Here is a 20,060-nt window from a genome sequence, read left to right as displayed (position 1 = left end):
CTTAACAAGCCCAAATAAAGCGGTTGAACAAGAGAAGGGACTATATAAAAAGTAATTCGTTTAAAGTTTCCACCATAATAAACTTCTGTGCGTAACCGTCCCAATATTTTTTTGGGTTTTTCCATCGGCAGTTTTCACCTGTGAAGTAATCGATTTATACAGTACATTTGTATTCAACAATTCCACAGCGAAACTACCACCAAAACAACTTATCGACGCATCGGTATCCAAAAATCCTGTAACAGTTTTTCCCAATACGGTTACTTCAGCGTAAGGCCTTGAATCGGTACACACGATCGCTGACTTGTTTCTCGATCTTACATCGCTTAAAGAAATTTATTCGACGTAATCGCGCTCGTAATATCTTGCAACTTACAGAAGTATTTTTATTAACAGATTGAGATTGCAAACGAGTATGTAAGGTAAATTCTGGGTTAAATGACAAGCCAGGTAAGGATTGATTAGAGGATTCTACTTTTCCCTCTAATCGGTATTTGTTGCCTTGGATGCAACTGGCCTGCGTGTACCGGTCAATGGTACACGAGACAGGTAGTTTTTTGGCACATTGTTACACTTGGCACAAATTGGCTTGTAAGTGTTTGTCTGACCACAGCCAAAGCAAAACACTTTGCGTTCGGCGACACAATCTTGGTACCGATGGCCAGATTTCCTGCAGCTCCAGCAGACTAGATTGGTGGCTGATACATCATTATCGAGAACGTCTATCGCATCGGACTCTGCTTCGCTTTCAATTTGTACTTCTATAGCGTGCAATGAGCGACGAGGCGCAGGGTGGGGTGCAAACACTCGAGCTTTAGAAATTGACTGAATAAAACCTTCCCGCTTTCGCACTAAATGTTTAAGTTGCGAAGAAGCTCGTGCTGAATTTATGGCAGCAAATTAGAGCGCAACGATTCCAGCAAGGAGGAATTCGATAAGGGTAGAGACAGTTTGTCGGTCAATATAATAATTGCATCGTAAAAGTCATCGAAAGACTCACCCTCTTTTTGTTTACGACGATCAATGGCCGCACGTATGTCAACATCAGTTCGCTCTTCTTTGAACTGAGCATGTAAAGCGACACATAGTTCCGACCATACGATAATAGGGGTACTCTTATTGTAGCGCCAGAACCAATCGTTAGCGCTGCCTTCAAACAGATGGCTTATATGACGAGCCAACAACTCATTATTTCCATCTAGTGTCTCGGCTGTTAATGCCTCGACGCGATTGATAAACTCATCTATACCCATGCCCGATCGACCTGAAAATCTAAGTTTCCAGTTACTGATTATTTGGCTAAGTCGGTCTGGCCGCAAGTTTTCTAACATTGGAGAACTCCTAGTTCTTGACTCGTTTCGTATAGAATTAGCCGGTCTGGGCTGAGGATGATCGACAGTACCCATGTTCGAAGATGATTGCTGAGCTGTTGAGCTGCCTAGTTGAGTTGTAAAAGCAGACAAAAGATTTTGGAATCCTGACTGTAAAGTGTGGGTCAGGGAGGCTGTTTGTCTTTCTGTGGCTACTGACATTGAATCAGAAATTGACTGCTGTATTTCGCTTACCGTGGGGGATACACGAGAGCATGCATCTGGCTCGGCTGCCAAAGGCGGAACATTTGGCGGACGAGGATTCTTCGACAGGGTGCCTTGGGACAAAATCTCTTCTGGGGGCCCTTGACTTCAGGTTCCAATTGGCTAACTAACTATCGTCGGTTGCTTTGCGAGTGCGTCGTCTACCACACTTGGGTTAGACGGTGAAATTGTTGTTTTGCAAACAGGACAAATATTTTTCTTTCCTACTCTAGTATTATAGCATGCACGGTGGAATGTGTGCTCGCAACTGGTAGCTACTAATTGTATAGAAAACTCAATCGATGTATTGACATTTCCGACCTATGGTTAAAAAAAATACTAACAAGAGTTAAAATTACAAAAAAAAAAAATAAAAGGTGCAAAATCGATAAGCAGATAAGCAGGCGAAAGACAACAGTTTGATCCACTTGGTATAACACACGTCAGTAAGGCTCCAGAAGCTCTCTCATAAGGAAAAAAAGATAAGGATGCAAGGGATAGCCGTTGCCTAGGTAACGACTTAATATGAAAGTAGTGTTAACTCCATAGAGCAACAGAAGGGTATTATTGTAGCAGTAAGTGGGATTGCCGCTGCACATTTCTCCGCGTATAACAAATATCCAAAGTCTACTACGCACGACCAAACCATCATACAATTTACATTGTTTTGTAATTATAGATCACGGAGTTATAACAATTTAAAGTTAAAACGCATCCAGTTACTCTAAACAAAACATGTGTTACTCGCTATAATAAGTCTTGGCAGTTACACTTATTTAAAGCTATAGCTGATCCAAAAGAAAGACGTATTGCAAATAATAGGATAATGGGTAGTGACGAAACAAATCGATCTAGCTGTGTATTGTCAGGTATTGTTGACAAATATAAAGATGTAAAGATAATGGTTAGTCGGGACCAGCCAGAGTGGCTGCTTCATGCCCCTTAGTTGGGCGCCAAATATATAAATATATGATATATACTGTAACATATGTAAGCGAGCTGATGTCCGTGTAGCGTCTAGCGAAGCACGCGCTGGTTCCGGCACAGTGATGTCGTCTGGGGTGGGTTGACTCATAAATGGCTAGCTACCTACTCGCAAGCTCTTATAATTATATATAAAAATTTCGTGTGCTATTAAGATGTCCAGTTCGATTGCACGAACAAAATTACGGGGTTAGGAATAATCTACAGAGTTACCGACATTGTACTAGATTGATTAGGGACCGTAGCTGTATATGTTGTTGTTATGCTGCACTGGTATTAATGCGACAGCTGTTGCCCACCCTACCATGATTACCGGGGCCGCTTGACCAGACAAATGGTCGGTGATCCCTAAAACAACACAGATTACATTACCCTAACATTCCGACGACGCATGGCTCTAGCTCTTATTATTTACCAAAATTGCCCAAAAAACAGGATGTCGATATCGATTTTTATCGATTGCTTGGGAACGGAGCAAGTAATCGATTATTGGAAACAAACTCGATCTGCGCGGGAACTAGGAGCACCTACATCTAAAATTTCAAATCTCTAGCTTTTATAGGTTCTGAGATCCTTGCGTTCATACATACGGACGGAGGGACGGACAGACAGACGGACGGACGGACAGACAGACGGACGTACGGACTGACAGACGGACATGGCTAGATCGACTCGGCTATTGATGCTGATCAAGAATATATATACTTTATGGGGTCGGAGATGCTTCCTTATGTCTGTTACATACATTTGGCTTTCGCACACATACAATATACCCTTATACCCATTTTAAATGGGTTCAGGGTATAAAAAGTTCCCTTGACAGGGCTCGAACTCGCAACTGACCGCATTACTTGCTGTCGACTCTACTCAACAGTCACACCAACAATAAAGTACTTATGATAAAAAAGGAACTAAAATAAGATTACAAAAAGAAATGCAATTACCATGCTATTAGAATGCGAAGCAGACGCGCATGAATGTGTATGTGTGTGTACATGTATACAGAAATTCTAAAAGCTGCTGCCCCATTCAATTGCGAAGTTGCATATAACTTTGGATTTTCTTAACCGATCTTTATGAAATTTTCTACAGTATATCTTCTTGTATCATAGAATATTTGTGTATTCTGAAAAAGTCAATTGCATTTAAATTGTGGTTAAAATTGGTTGGCAATAAAAGTTGGGTTATTAACTTGATTTATAGCTCTTGGGTGGTAGCGGGGAGGTGGCGATAGGTATGAAATGAAAGATACTTGAAATATCTATAATATTCTAGAAGCAACATATCATGTTTGGTGGCTCTAGCGCTTCCCAATTTGCTAAAAAAAAACAGTATGTCGATATCGACTTTTATCGATTGCTTGGAAACGGAGTAAGTTATCGATCATCGGAAACAAACTCGATCTGCGCGGGAACTAGGACCATATACATCTAAAATTTAAATTTTCAGGGTATAAAAAGAAGGCACTAGATAACAAAATTTTTTTCGAACTTCATGTGACTTGTATTCTCTCTCTTTCTCTTAACACGTTGCATTTCGCATTTGTTTAAAATCTGGCTCTCACCAGCAATATGGCGATCCGAATTTCGGAGCATGGAAGGAGAGAAGGAGAGTAAAAAATATAGGCCAATGGAAAAAATATGTAGGGCATAAAAAGACGGAGTTAATGAAAAAATGCACTCTTTTGCCGAAAAAAAAGAAAAAAAGGAAACTCGCACATAACTATTGTAAAATTTTAAATTATGCGCTTAAGGCGACTTGACTACGCCCATGGCGTTCACAATAGGACTTATTCAGTTTTTCACTTTTCTGTTAGCTAAACAAATTATTCATTTTTCCAGCAAAAAATAACACTACAAAAAATGAAATAAGATTTCGTTTCGCTTATATGTAAAAAAACGAGACCGATCGTTCCCATGGCAGCTATATGATATAGTTGTCCGATCTTAATAGGATTTTGCATATATATGAGGAGTAAAGTAAAACTAATAAAGATATCTTGATCAACAAAATGTTTTTTCAGACAAAAACTTAATTTTCGACCGATCGTTCCTATGGCAGCTATATGATATAGTTGTCCGATCCAGCTGGTTTTCACATATGTGCTGCGTGCAACAGAAAGAGGGACTTCTTCAAAGTTTCTTTAAGATTGCTTTAAAACTGAGAGACAAGTTCGCATAGAAACAGACAGACGGACAGATGGTCAGACGGACAGACGGACATGGCTATATCGACTCGGCTGTTGATGCTGATAAAGAATATATATACTTTATGTTGTCGGAGTTGTCTACTTCTATGCGTTACACATTTCACGACAAAATTATAATGCCCTCTGCAAGGGTATAAAAAATGATTGCGCGACCAAGATAAATCTAGCTTGTTTTGACGACGTCAGCCACCAGCGAACGATTTCCAACTAATATTTGGAGTTTCGGCGACGGCGATCGTCTCTTACTAATTCGTCTTTCGAACTCCCTTTTTCGAGCAGGCTAGAGAGCACAAAACGAAATATAATTTCCAAACCATGTCATCGGCAACTCTGTCTCCTGAGGCATGCTCAGACCTTCGATAAATAAAGCCATCGATAACTTTGACGTCCGGAATTTGAGTCTGATTCTGCAAAACTTAAAATTTCAACAACTCATAACCCTGGGATTTAAAATATAGAGACTTCATATCAATAAAGTCATCGACATCTAAAGCCGATAAATCCTCCGTGTGAGTACGGGATAAAGCATCTGGTACAATATTCTTACTGACCTTCCGATGTTGTAAAGTGAATGTATATCCTTGAAACTTGAGAGCCCATCGAGCTAGACGACTACTGAGATCTCCTTGATTCATGAGCCATTTAAGGGATGCGTGGTCGGTAATAACAGTAAATGGATGGCCTTCGAAGAAAGCTCGAAACTTACGGATGCTTAAAATAGCTGCTAGACATTCCTTCTCCGTAACTGAACTGGCACTTGTTCAACTTCCGCGACATAAATGCTATGGGGACCTCGTCACCTGTATCATTAATTTGGACGAGAACACCACCCACACCAGTGTTGCTAGCATCACAATGTATGTAGAAGGAAGCTTCAAAGTTAGGTGTATGCAACACAGGGGCCTTGCACATTTCAGTTTTAAGCGCCTGGAAAGCTTGCTCTGCCGCTTTTAACCATTCAAAATTTGTTCGAGTTGTCAGGGCGTCTGTCAATGGCGAAACTATATAAGCGTAATTTCGAATGAACTTATGGTACCACCCAGTCATACCGAGAAAGCGACGCAATTGTTTAAGCGAGCGAGGCGCTGGGTACTCGGTAATGGCAGTTATTTAATCAGCATTCATCCGAATAATACCCTGACCAACAACATGACCAAGATAATTAACTTACCTTAGACAAAACTTGCTTTTTTCAACGTTAATTGTCAACCCGGCATCCTTTATTTGTCCCGCTAGTTCACGTAACACGGCAAGATGACGGTCGAATGTATCAGACACTATAAGAAGATCATCTAAATATATAAACACTTCATTTCCTAAGCAAGCTGGAATTATCCTGTCCATCAATTTGGACATCGTAGCAGGGGTGTTAGACAAACCGAATGGCATTACCGTATATTGGTAAAGGGGTCTACCTGGTACTACACGCTGTTTTGTCACGAGAACTGGGCTCTAAGGGTATTTGCCAATAAGCGTCTTTTAAGTCGAGACTGGTAATATATTCAGCCTTAGGAAGACGACTAATAATTCCATCAATTAGGGGCATCGAATAAGCATCCTTTCGAGTAACTTCGTTAACTTTTCTGCAATCAATACAGAGACGAACCTTTCCTGGTTTACAAACGAGCACTACTGGGGAAGACCAAGAACTCTCCGATTGTTTAATAACGCCAAGGGAAAGCATACGATCAATTTCTTTGAACATTAATTTCTCCCTTGCAGGAGATACGCAATAGTGTCGTTGTTTGATAGGAATGGCGTTACTTACATCTATGACATGAGACAGTAAGGTGGTTTTTCCTAACCCTTTTTCCGCGAATGAAGGAAATAGCTTCACACTTTCTGCAAGACGTTGCTGTTGGTGTGGAGTTAAAGCTCGCAGCGGATTCTCAATGCATGCAATACTTGGCTGCAAGGCTGGCCTTAACAAGCCCAAATAAAGCGGTTGAACAAGAGAAGGGACTATATAAAAAGTAATTCGTTTAAAGTTTCCACCATAATAAACTTCTGTGCGTAACCGTCCCAATATTTTTTTGGGTTTTTCCATCGGCAGTTTTCACCTGTGAAGTAATCGATTTATACAGTACATTTGTATTCAACAATTCCACAGCGAAACTACCACCAAAACAACTTATCGACGCATCGGTATCCAAAAATCCTGTAACAGTTTTTCCCAATACGGTTACTTCAGCGTAAGGCCTTGAATCGGTACACACGATCGCTGACTTGTTTCTCGATCTTACATCGCTTAAAGAAATTTATTCGACGTAATCGCGCTCGTAATATCTTGCAACTTACAGAAGTATTTTTATTAACAGATTGAGATTGCAAACGAGTATGTAAGGTAAATTCTGGGTTAAATGACAAGCCAGGTAAGGATTGATTAGAGGATTCTACTTTTCCCTCTAATCGGTATTTGTTGCCTTGGATGCAACTGGCCTGCGTGTACCGGTCAATGGTACACGAGACAGGTAGTTTTTTGGCACATTGTTACACTTGGCACAAATTGGCTTGTAAGTGTTTGTCTGACCACAGCCAAAGCAAAACACTTTGCGTTCGGCGACACAATCTTGGTACCGATGGCCAGATTTCCTGCAGCTCCAGCAGACTAGATTGGTGGCTGATACATCATTATCGAGAACGTCTATCGCATCGGACTCTGCTTCGCTTTCAATTTGTACTTCTATAGCGTGCAATGAGCGACGAGGCGCAGGGTGGGGTGCAAACACTCGAGCTTTAGAAATTGACTGAATAAAACCTTCCCGCTTTCGCACTAAATGTTTAAGTTGCGAAGAAGCTCGTGCTGAATTTATGGCAGCAAATTAGAGCGCAACGATTCCAGCAAGGAGGAATTCGATAAGGGTAGAGACAGTTTGTCGGTCAATATAATAATTGCATCGTAAAAGTCATCGAAAGACTCACCCTCTTTTTGTTTACGACGATCAATGGCCGCACGTATGTCAACATCAGTTCGCTCTTCTTTGAACTGAGCATGTAAAGCGACACATAGTTCCGACCATACGATAATAGGGGTACTCTTATTGTAGCGCCAGAACCAATCGTTAGCGCTGCCTTCAAACAGATGGCTTATATGACGAGCCAACAACTCATTATTTCCATCTAGTGTCTCGGCTGTTAATGCCTCGACGCGATTGATAAACTCATCTATACCCATGCCCGATCGACCTGAAAATCTAAGTTTCCAGTTACTGATTATTTGGCTAAGTCGGTCTGGCCGCAAGTTTTCTAACATTGGAGAACTCCTAGTTCTTGACTCGTTTCGTATAGAATTAGCCGGTCTGGGCTGAGGATGATCGACAGTACCCATGTTCGAAGATGATTGCTGAGCTGTTGAGCTGCCTAGTTGAGTTGTAAAAGCAGACAAAAGATTTTGGAATCCTGACTGTAAAGTGTGGGTCAGGGAGGCTGTTTGTCTTTCTGTGGCTACTGACATTGAATCAGAAATTGACTGCTGTATTTCGCTTACCGTGGGGGATACACGAGAGCATGCATCTGGCTCGGCTGCCAAAGGCGGAACATTTGGCGGACGAGGATTCTTCGACAGGGTGCCTTGGGACAAAATCTCTTCTGGGGGCCCTTGACTTCAGGTTCCAATTGGCTAACTAACTATCGTCGGTTGCTTTGCGAGTGCGTCGTCTACCACACTTGGGTTAGACGGTGAAATTGTTGTTTTGCAAACAGGACAAATATTTTTCTTTCCTACTCTAGTATTATAGCATGCACGGTGGAATGTGTGCTCGCAACTGGTAGCTACTAATTGTATAGAAAACTCAATCGATGTATTGACATTTCCGACCTATGGTTAAAAAAAATACTAACAAGAGTTAAAATTACAAAAAAAAAAAATAAAAGGTGCAAAATCGATAAGCAGATAAGCAGGCGAAAGACAACAGTTTGATCCACTTGGTATAACACACGTCAGTAAGGCTCCAGAAGCTCTCTCATAAGGAAAAAAAGATAAGGATGCAAGGGATAGCCGTTGCCTAGGTAACGACTTAATATGAAAGTAGTGTTAACTCCATAGAGCAACAGAAGGGTATTATTGTAGCAGTAAGTGGGATTGCCGCTGCACATTTCTCCGCGTATAACAAATATCCAAAGTCTACTACGCACGACCAAACCATCATACAATTTACATTGTTTTGTAATTATAGATCACGGAGTTATAACAATTTAAAGTTAAAACGCATCCAGTTACTCTAAACAAAACATGTGTTACTCGCTATAATAAGTCTTGGCAGTTACACTTATTTAAAGCTATAGCTGATCCAAAAGAAAAACGTATTGCAAATAATAGGATAATGGGTAGTGACGAAACAAATCGATCTAGCTGTGTATTGTCAGGTATTGTTGACAAATATAAAGATGTAAAGATAATGGTTAGTCGGGACCAGCCAGAGTGGCTGCTTCATGCCCCTTAGTTGGGCGCCAAATATATAAATATATGATATATACTGTAACATATGTAAGCGAGCTGATGTCCGTGTAGCGTCTAGCGAAGCACGCGCTGGTTCCGGCACAGTGATGTCGTCTGGGGTGGGTTGACTCATAAATGGCTAGCTACCTACTCGCAAGCTCTTATAATTATATATAAAAATTTCGTGTGCTATTAAGATGTCCAGTTCGATTGCACGAACAAAATTACGGGGTTAGGAATAATCTACAGAGTTACCGACATTGTACTAGATTGATTAGGGACCGTAGCTGTATATGTTGTTGTTATGCTGCACTGGTATTAATGCGACAGCTGTTGCCCACCCTACCATGATTACCGGGGCCGCTTGACCAGAAAAATGGTCGGTGATCCCTAAAACAACACAGATTACATTACCCTAACATTCCGACGACGCATGGCTCTAGCTCTTATTATTTACCAAAATTGCCCAAAAAACAGGATGTCGATATCGATTTTTATCGATTGCTTGGGAACGGAGCAAGTAATCGATTATTGGAAACAAACTCGATCTGCGCGGGAACTAGGAGCACCTACATCTAAAATTTCAAATCTCTAGCTTTTATAGGTTCTGAGATCCTTGCGTTCATACATACGGACGGAGGGACGGACAGACAGACGGACGGACGGACAGACAGACGGACGTACGGACTGACAGACGGACATGGCTAGATCGACTCGGCTATTGATGCTGATCAAGAATATATATACTTTATGGGGTCGGAGATGCTTCCTTATGTCTGTTACATACATTTGGCTTTCGCACACATACAATATACCCTTATACCCATTTTAAATGGGTTCAGGGTATAAAAAGTTCCCTTGACAGGGCTCGAACTCGCAACTGACCGCATTACTTGCTGTCGACTCTACTCAACAGTCACACCAACAATAAAGTACTTATGATAAAAAAGGAACTAAAATAAGATTACAAAAAGAAATGCAATTACCATGCTATTAGAATGCGAAGCAGACGCGCATGAATGTGTATGTGTGTGTACATGTATACAGAAATTCTAAAAGCTGCTGCCCCATTCAATTGCGAAGTTGCATATAACTTTGGATTTTCTTAACCGATCTTTATGAAATTTTCTACAGTATATCTTCTTGTATCATAGAATATTTGTGTATTCTGAAAAAGTCAATTGCATTTAAATTGTGGTTAAAATTGGTTGGCAATAAAAGTTGGGTTATTAACTTGATTTATAGCTCTTGGGTGGTAGCGGGGAGGTGGCGATAGGTATGAAATGAAAGATACTTGAAATATCTATAATATTCTAGAAGCAACATATCATGTTTGGTGGCTCTAGCGCTTCCCAATTTGCTAAAAAAAAACAGTATGTCGATATCGACTTTTATCGATTGCTTGGAAACGGAGTAAGTTATCGATCATCGGAAACAAACTCGATCTGCGCGGGAACTAGGACCATATACATCTAAAATTTAAATTTTCAGGGTATAAAAAGAAGGCACTAGATAACAAAATTTTTTTTGAACTTCATGTGACTTGTATTCTCTCTCTTTCTCTTAACACGTTGCATTTCGCATTTGTTTAAAATCTGGCTCTCACCAGCAATATGGCGATCCGAATTTCGGAGCATGGAAGGAGAGAAGGAGAGTAAAAAATATAGGCCAATGGAAAAAATATGTAGGGCATAAAAAGACGGAGTTAATGAAAAAATGCACTCTTTTGCCGAAAAAAAAGAAAAAAAGGAAACTCGCACATAACTATTGTAAAATTTTAAATTATGCGCTTAAGGCGACTTGACTACGCCCATGGCGTTCACAATAGGACTTATTCAGTTTTTCACTTTTCTGTTAGCTAAACAAATTATTCATTTTTCCAGCAAAAAATAACACTACAAAAAATGAAATAAGATTTCGTTTCGCTTATATGTAAAAAAACGAGACCGATCGTTCCTATGGCAGCTATATGATATAGTGGTCCGATCTTAATAGGATTTTGCGTATATATGAGGAGCTTAGTAAAACTAATAAATGCCGAGTTTGGTCAAGATATCTTGACAAACAAAATGGTTTTTCATACAAAAACTTAATTTTCGACCGATCGTTCCCATGGCAGCTATATGATATAGTCGTCCGATCTCAATAGGATTTTGCATATATATGAGGAGCTTAGTAAAACTAATAAATGCCTAGTTTGGTCAAGATATCTTGACAAACAAAATGGTTTTTCATACAAAAACTTAATTTTCGACCGATCGTTCCCATGGCAGCTATATGATATAGTTGTCCGATCTTAATAGGATTTTGCATATATATGAGGAGTAAAGTAAAACTAATAAAGATATCTTGATCAACAAAATGTTTTTTCAGACAAAAACTTAATTTTCGACCGATCGTTCCTATGGCAGCTATATGATATAGTTGTCCGATCCAGCTGGTTTTCACATATGTGCTGCGTGCAACAGAAAGAGGGACTTCTTCAAAGTTTCTTTAAGATTGCTTTAAAACTGAGAGACAAGTTCGCATAGAAACAGACAGACGGACAGATGGTCAGACGGACAGACGGACATGGCTATATCGACTCGGCTGTTGATGCTGATAAAGAATATATATACTTTATGTTGTCGGAGTTGTCTACTTCTATGCGTTACACATTTCACGACAAAATTATAATGCCCTCTGCAAGGGTATAAAAAATGATTGCGCGACCAAGATAAATCTAGCTTGTTTTGACGACGTCAGCCACCAGCGAACGATTTCCAACTAATATTTGGAGTTTCGGCGACGGCGATCGTCTCTTACTAATTCGTCTTTCGAACTCCCTTTTTCGAGCAGGCTAGAGAGCACAAAACGAAACAACGAGATTTGATGAGATGCGATAAAGCTGGACGCAGCGGAATTAACGATGACCGTTACAGGCGCTCTGCATATTTTGGGCTTCGGCAGGCAAAAAAAAAAAGAAATGTTTGCCGCTGCTAATTGCAGAAAGAAAGACTATAATATCTCATTATATTTTGTTGATGAGAATATTACGAAGCGCCATACCTGCAATAGACAGGTTGAAATATAAGTGCTTTTTAGTCTTTTGGGTCAAAAAAAAAAAAAACTGTCTAGTAAAAATCTAACTTACCCCTGATTGGGTCTGGCACTTTTTTTTTTATACCATGAACTCATTAAAAATGGGTATAAGGGTATATTGTATTTGTGCGAAAGCCAAATGTATGCAACAGGCAGAAGGAAGCATCCGACCCCATAAAGTATATATATTCTTGATCATTTTTAATAGCCGAGTCGATCTAGCCATGTCCGTATGTCTGTCCGTCCGTCCGCCCGGGTTGGCCATAGATGGCGGGATCTACTAGGGTAAGCAAGGTACAAGACCTTGGCTGGATTTACATTGTCTATTTTTGGGCTATTTATTTAAATTGTTCTTGCTTCAAGCGCCACTACAAGGCTAATATTGTAAACAAATAACCATAAGTGGCTATGCCGCTCCGATGCATTTATGTAAACATAAAACAAAGCCTCAGTTGCTCTCTGCAGCTTCTCTGCTTCGCGCTCTCTATAAGCAATAGCCCCAAATCGCCAACTGAGCCTTCTCACTCTTTTGTCTTAGAATTATAATTCAGTTGTAAGAAAACCACAGATCTAACCAGTACGAATAAACGCAAAATTAAAAGTTAAATTCGATTGTTGTATTATTTCTTGGTATACATCTCAAACATATATAGTTCGCGCAGCTAATGTCGGGGAAGAGTCTTCGTCTCTTATTGAGGCGTCGGCGAAACCATGTGTCTCGATCGGTGGAGTTATCTCTGTAATCACTTATCGCGGTATCTTTATTCGTTGCAACTGAATCAGAGTTGATTTCAGTTGCTGCCACGAGTTATCCGAACTCTGAGGGACAGATTCATCCCAGTCTAACTTCTGAAGCCAGAGCTCTTGGAGTAGAATTTTTGCCTTGATTATCAGAGGGCTTGGCCTGTTCAAGCGGGTTAAAAAGCCGCGAAGTCACCGAGAGAATGGTCCGCTTTGTCGCTCTAAGACCCATGAATGAATCGTCAATCTTGAATTGAAAGGGATCTTCATTCGGCAACCACAACAGGCCAAGGGTTTTGGTTAGTTCGAATTCTGCGCTTTTGAGTATTTGGCGACACAGCAGACTTAATTGTTTGAAGGTTCTCCACGCACACAGCACCAGTTAGTAAATCATCGACATAAAAGTCGTGCTTGAAAACGTCAGCAGCTTTAGGGTGTGATGACTCGCTTATCTCACTAAGCTTTGTTAAGCACCGTATTGCCAAAAACGTATTACCGTTAGTTACGGTGTTTAATCTGCAGGACCTTAAAGAGTCAGATGATGAACTGTCTTTCTCCACACCACGAGCTGGAAATCTCGATCTGCTTTATGCACCATGACCTGCCTATACATCTTTTTGATGTCAGCTGTCAACGCATATTTGTGGAGTCGAAATTGAAGCAGGGTAAAGTACAGCTCCTCTTGAATGGTCGGTCCAACCATTAGAAGGTCATTCAACGCAATTTGAGACGATGTCCGACAGGACGCGTCGAAAACAACGCGTGCCTTGTGGTCTTGAATCTATTTCAGACATGTGACCTAAAGTTAAATATTCCTCCATTAATTCCAAATACATGCGCTTAAGCTCGGGATCTCGAGACAAGCGCCTTTCAAGCGACAAAAAACGACGCTGAGCAACCTCGATGGAGTTAACAAGCTGATTGGGATCTGATTTAAATGGCAGTCTTACTTTAAATTAACCTGACGGCTGTATTTCCAAATTATTTTGAAAGTGGCTCTCACATAACTGCTGTTCAACTGATCGGACCTTTTTGGCTGAAGGCAACTCTTCCAATGACCAAAATTTCTGTAATGTTTTGTCAATCGAGGTATAAGACTCTTCTTAGCAACTCAGATTGACAGCATAAGTCTTCTAATGACTTAACGACGTGTAACACCCTGATACAATCCAGCCAACAAGTATCTTTTGCAGAATCGGACAATCCGGACCTTGTTTAATCTGACCGACAGACTGAAGCTAAAAGAACCTCTCAGCTCCGATGAGAAAGTCGATCTTCTATGGCTTATGAAAATATGGATCAGCCAATTGCAGGCTCTCAGGGATTTTCCAACCACTGACATTGACCGAATGGTCGGGCTGGTAACCCGAAATGGTCTTCAAAATACACAAATCTAACGGAACTCACTGCAATTGACTCGCGACTACACCATTGTATGTATTGTATCTTCTTTCTTACTTGAATATTGAATTGAGCAACCCCAAGTAAGCTGATACTGGCCTCTTCTCTACGCAGCTGCAATAGTTGTGCTAGCTCGCCTGTTACAAAATTAATTTGTGATTCAGAATCGAGTAAAGCTCTTGCCAAAACAAACTCGCCACTTCTCGTTTTAACGCTAAGGACTGCGGTAGCTAGGATAACACTATCAGACATATTAGCATGCATAGCATAAGAAGTCAATGGAGAGAGTATCTATGCAACAGTGTGTTATGAAACCGACATCATACTCTGCACTTGTTTGCCTCACATTTGGCAACAGTGTGCCTCTTCCGAAGGCAATTGATGCATAAAGGAGCCGCCTTAGCGAACTCCAACCGCTGCGGTACTGATAACGCGGCATATGCTGAGCAATTCAATATCGATATAAACATTATGGGGTCACTTGATCGTTTCATCCACTAGCCACAGAACACGAAAACGAACCTCGATTATTGTTTTTAAAAAAAGGCTTTGACTCTGGCTTCAGGCCATCAAACGAAGCTTTGGCTGATTCTTAAGCAGAAAGCTGTTGATTTCTACGATTCAAGACTGTTTCACAATCACTCCATAGTGGAATGATTGGAAAATCGAGTTGATCCTCTCATTTTTGTCTGGGCATTGGGTCAACTTTGTTCATAACGAGGTGAATGAGAATCGCGTAAGAAATCTTTTTATCATTACCTATTGACAGGAGCGAGCCACAGATGTCGGAGACATTGTTAATTGATCTCAATGATGCCGCAGAAGGCTGCGTTATTTTTGGCAGGCTAAAGAGAGCCGAAATATTTTTATTAAATGTTAGACATCCAATGTCGTATACTCTCTTTAGGCTGTCCAATGATTTTAAATAATTGTCCTCGGCGACTTGAAACGCTCTAACAGTGCCTAGAGCTTCACCTGAGAGACATGAATCAGATGATTGAATTTCTCTATGCTCGGGATCGCAAGATCGTAATGAACAAGAGTTTCGAACAGGCTAATAAAATTCTTAAACCACTAAGCTTGGGAAGTGCCAGATGCGGAAGCCGTGTGCGTGGTGCCTCAACGGGAATGCCTATAGGCGTTGCAGGTTGTCTTGATAACGTACCTTAGCCGAGCCTTGGTCGTTATACAAAGTTCTTCGAGCTCGGCACGATACGATCCGCTTTGTGATGCGAATTCGCGTTCATGGCGCCCCAGGGTGGTTAATGCCGAGTTTGGGCAAGATATCTTGATAAACAGAAAAGGGTTTTAATCAAAAACCTAGTTTTCGACCGATCGTTCCCATGGCAGATATATGATATGGTAGTCCATTTCATTTTACAAAAATGAAGGCAGCATAGTGAAATCTTTAAATGCCGTGTTTAATTAAAATATCTTAAATGACAAAAAAGTTTTCCAGACAACAACTTAATTTTCGACCGCTCGTTTCTATGGCAGCTATATGATATAGTGGTCCGATCTTAATAGGATTTTGCGTATATATGAGGAGCTTAGTAAAACTAATAAATGCCGAGTTTGGTCAAGATATCTGGATAAACAAAATGTTTTTTCATACAAAAACTTAATTTTCGACCGATCGTTCTTATGGCAGCTATATGACATAGTGGTCCGATCTTAATAGGATATTTCATATATATGATGAGCATAGTAACACTAATAAATGCCGAGTTTCGTCAAGATATCTTGATAAACAAAATGTTTTTTTATACAAAATCGTAATGTTCGACCGATCGTTCCTATGGCAACTATATGATATAGTGGTCCGATCTTAATAGGATCTTGCATACATATGAGGGGTATAGTAAGACTTGTTTTGACATATGTGCTGCGAGGTGTGTGTTCTGCTACATAGATGATATCCTGATAACCTCAAACTATGTTGAGGAGCATTAGCAACACGTGAACAATGTCCTACGGATCGTGCAAGCAAACGGACTCAGAATTAACGACAAAAAATTAAAATTTTAAAAAACTGAGTTATCGTTTTTAAGCTACACAGTTAATGGCAACGGTATTAAACCTCCAGAGGAACGCGCAAGGCGATCGCAGAGTACGGTTGGCCACAAACATTTTGCGAACTGGGAATCGTAAACTACTATCGCCACTGTATACCACATGCTTCAGAAACTCGGGCACCACTCAATGATTTGACGCGCGTCATGAAGAAGAATGACAAACGACCAGAAGAATGGACAATCACGGCATTTGAAAATTGCAAAGCCAGCATTGCAAATGCAGCCACTCTTGCTTATCCTTCTCCACACGCAGATCTGAGCCTGACTTGTGACGCCTCCGACAGAGCCATCGGTGCGGTACTGGAGCAATACAACAGAGGTACACGAGAACCCCTAGGTTTCTTTTCGAAAAAACGAAGTGCAACGGAAGGCAGGTATACCGCATATGACAGGGAGCTACTAGCAATATACGATCAAGTATTTCAAGCACATGCGAGAAGAAAGGGTTTTCGTAATAAAAGCTGATCATAAGCCGCTGATATACGCATTCGCCAAAAAACCTGAAAAAGCATCGGGGCGCCAACACCGCCAATTAGGATTAATCGCCCAATACTCCACAAAGATCCTACATGTAAACGGCAGCGACAACGTAGTAGCAGTCGCGCTCTCCAGGATCAATGCCATAACGATGCCGACGACAATCGATACAAAAAGTTTTCGACCGATCGTTCCCATGGCAGATATATGATATGGTAGTCCATTTCATTTTACAAAAATGAAGGCAGCATAGTGAAATCTTTAAATGCCGTGTTTAATTAAAATATCTTAAATGACAAAAAAGTTTTCCAGACAACAACTTAATTTTCGACCGCTCGTTTCTATGGCAGCTATATGATATAGTGGTCCGATCTTAATAGGATTTTGCGTATATATGAGGAGCTTAGTAAAACTAATAAATGCCGAGTTTGGTCAAGATATCTGGATAAACAAAATGTTTTTTCATACAAAAACTTAATTTTCGACCGATCGTTCTTATGGCAGCTATATGACATAGTGGTCCGATCTTAATAGGATATTTCATATATATGATGAGCATAGTAACACTAATAAATGCCGAGTTTCGTCAAGATATCTTGATAAACAAAATGTTTTTTTATACAAAATCGTAATGTTCGACCGATCGTTCCTATGGCAACTATATGATATAGTGGTCCGATCTTAATAGGATCTTGCATACATATGAGGGGTATAGTAAGACTTGTTTTGACATATGTGCTGCGAGGTGTGTGTTCTGCTACATAGATGATATCCTGATAACCTCAAACTATGTTGAGGAGCATTAGCAACACGTGAACAATGTCCTACGGATCGTGCAAGCAAACGGACTCAGAATTAACGACAAAAAATTAAAATTTTAAAAAACTGAGTTATCGTTTTTAAGCTACACAGTTAATGGCAACGGTATTAAACCTCCAGAGGAACGCGCAAGGCGATCGCAGAGTACGGTTGGCCACAAACATTTTGCGAACTGGGAATCGTAAACTACTATCGCCACTGTATACCACATGCTTCAGAAACTCGGGCACCACTCAATGATTTGACGCGCGTCATGAAGAAGAATGACAAACGACCAGAAGAATGGACAATCACGGCATTTGAAAATTGCAAAGCCAGCATTGCAAATGCAGCCACTCTTGCTCATCCTTCTCCACACGCAGATCTGAGCCTGACTTGTGACGCCTCCGACAGAGCCATCGGTGCGGTACTGGAGCAATACAACAGAGGTACACGAGAACCCCTAGGTTTCTTTTCGAAAAAACGAAGTGCAACGGAAGGCAGGTATACCGCATATGACAGGGAGCTACTAGCAATATACGATCAAGTATTTCAAGCACATGCGAGAAGAAAGGGTTTTCGTAATAAAAGCTGATCATAAGCCGCTGATATACGCATTCGCCAAAAAACCTGAAAAAGCATCGGGGCGCCAACACCGCCAATTAGGATTAATCGCCCAATACTCCACAAAGATCCTACATGTAAACGGCAGCGACAACGTAGTAGCAGTCGCGCTCTCCAGGATCAATGCCATAACGATGCCGACGACAATCGATACAAAAAGCATTGAAGCGGCCCAAGCAACGGACAGCGAACTGATAAGTATTTTGAATGGAGAGACATCCTTACATCTACAGACAATGCAAGTCAACGAGCAAACTTTTCTGTACTGCGACGTATCGACAGCAGTTCCTAGACCATATATTCCACAGAAGCTGAGATACAACATATTTTCAAATGTTCACCAACTCTTTCATGCTAGTGGCAGGTCTACAGTTAAACAAATATGTGCTAAATATGTTTGACCGTTGATGCGAAAGGACATATTGGAATGTTCACGAAATTGCTTGCCATGTCAGAGGGCGAAAATACATAAACACAACTCGATGATGCCTATCAAAATTAGTGTCCCTGACCGCAGATTTGAGCATATACACCTCGACTTTGTAGTGATGCCCTTGGTAGGTGGATACAGGTATTGCCTGACGATGATCGATCGGATCTCTCGCTGGCCGCACAGTACAGACGGTCTGCGATGCAATTTGGTCATGCTGGATATCACGGTTTAGGTGTCCCTTGATAATCACCACTGATCAAGGTGCCCATTTCCAGTCTGCACTCTTTAAATCACTAATTAATTTATTGGGAAGTGAACAGATCCACACGACACTATATCACGCACAGTTAAATGGCATGGTCGAGCGATGGCATAGGTTTATGAAAGCCGCTTTAATGTGCAACCCGAAGACCCTATGGAGCAAACTACTTCCAACGAATCCATGTCAGTTCGTCAGTCAGTTTCGTACCAACATGCAGGCGGTCGAAACTTTTTCTGCACAAAGCCATACATGAATGCTCTCATGTATTCGTCAGGACAGACGCGGTAAAGCAGCCGTTGGAGCCTCCATACTCAAGACCGTATGAGGTGATGTCCAAGCCATCAGATCTTGTCGTCGTCGTGCGGATCAATGGCAAAGAAACAGCGTTGTCAATCGACAGATTAAAACCTGCATTTATGGCAATTAAAGAGGCTGACGAAGCCGGCCCCACGAATGTCGCAGCTGGTCCCGGGGGTGACGGAGATTCACGAATAAAAGTGCCATCACTTCGCACGTATGACAAGCAGCACAGGACTCGCCCTTACAATCTATGACTTGGCTAGGAGGGAATAATGTGGCAGCCCTAGCCACGATCTATCGGCCAATATATATCGGGCCTACCTTTAAACTGCCATTCACAGGAAGAAGAAAAAAGGATGCCAATCAGCGAACAGCGACAAGAGAACAGAAGACGAACTATTTCACAATTATAATTGAGGGCCAAACATGATATTCATAGAAATTGGCAACAAATTACTGCCGATAGGAGGCGCTTAATTACAAAGGCTGTTAAGTTAGAAACGTTATTAATTTCTTACAAAATTAGCTCTTATTGCAGCAAACTGAAAATTTCAGGCAGCTATATTACCGATGCAGCAAATCGAACTGCAATAGAAAGTAGAAAGATATGTTTCGTTCTTTGCGCAACATAAATGATTTAGAAGCTTTTAAAATTGCTAGGCA

Source organism: Drosophila novamexicana, unplaced genomic scaffold, assembly GCF_003285875.2.
Source record: "Drosophila novamexicana strain 15010-1031.04,08,12 unplaced genomic scaffold, DnovRS2.1 tig00000458-arrow-arrow-pilon, whole genome shotgun sequence".
In the NCBI taxonomy this organism is placed as follows: domain Eukaryota; kingdom Metazoa; phylum Arthropoda; class Insecta; order Diptera; family Drosophilidae; genus Drosophila; species Drosophila novamexicana.
The sequence above is the reverse complement of the archived record's forward strand: the minus strand, read 5'-3'. Positions refer to the sequence as shown.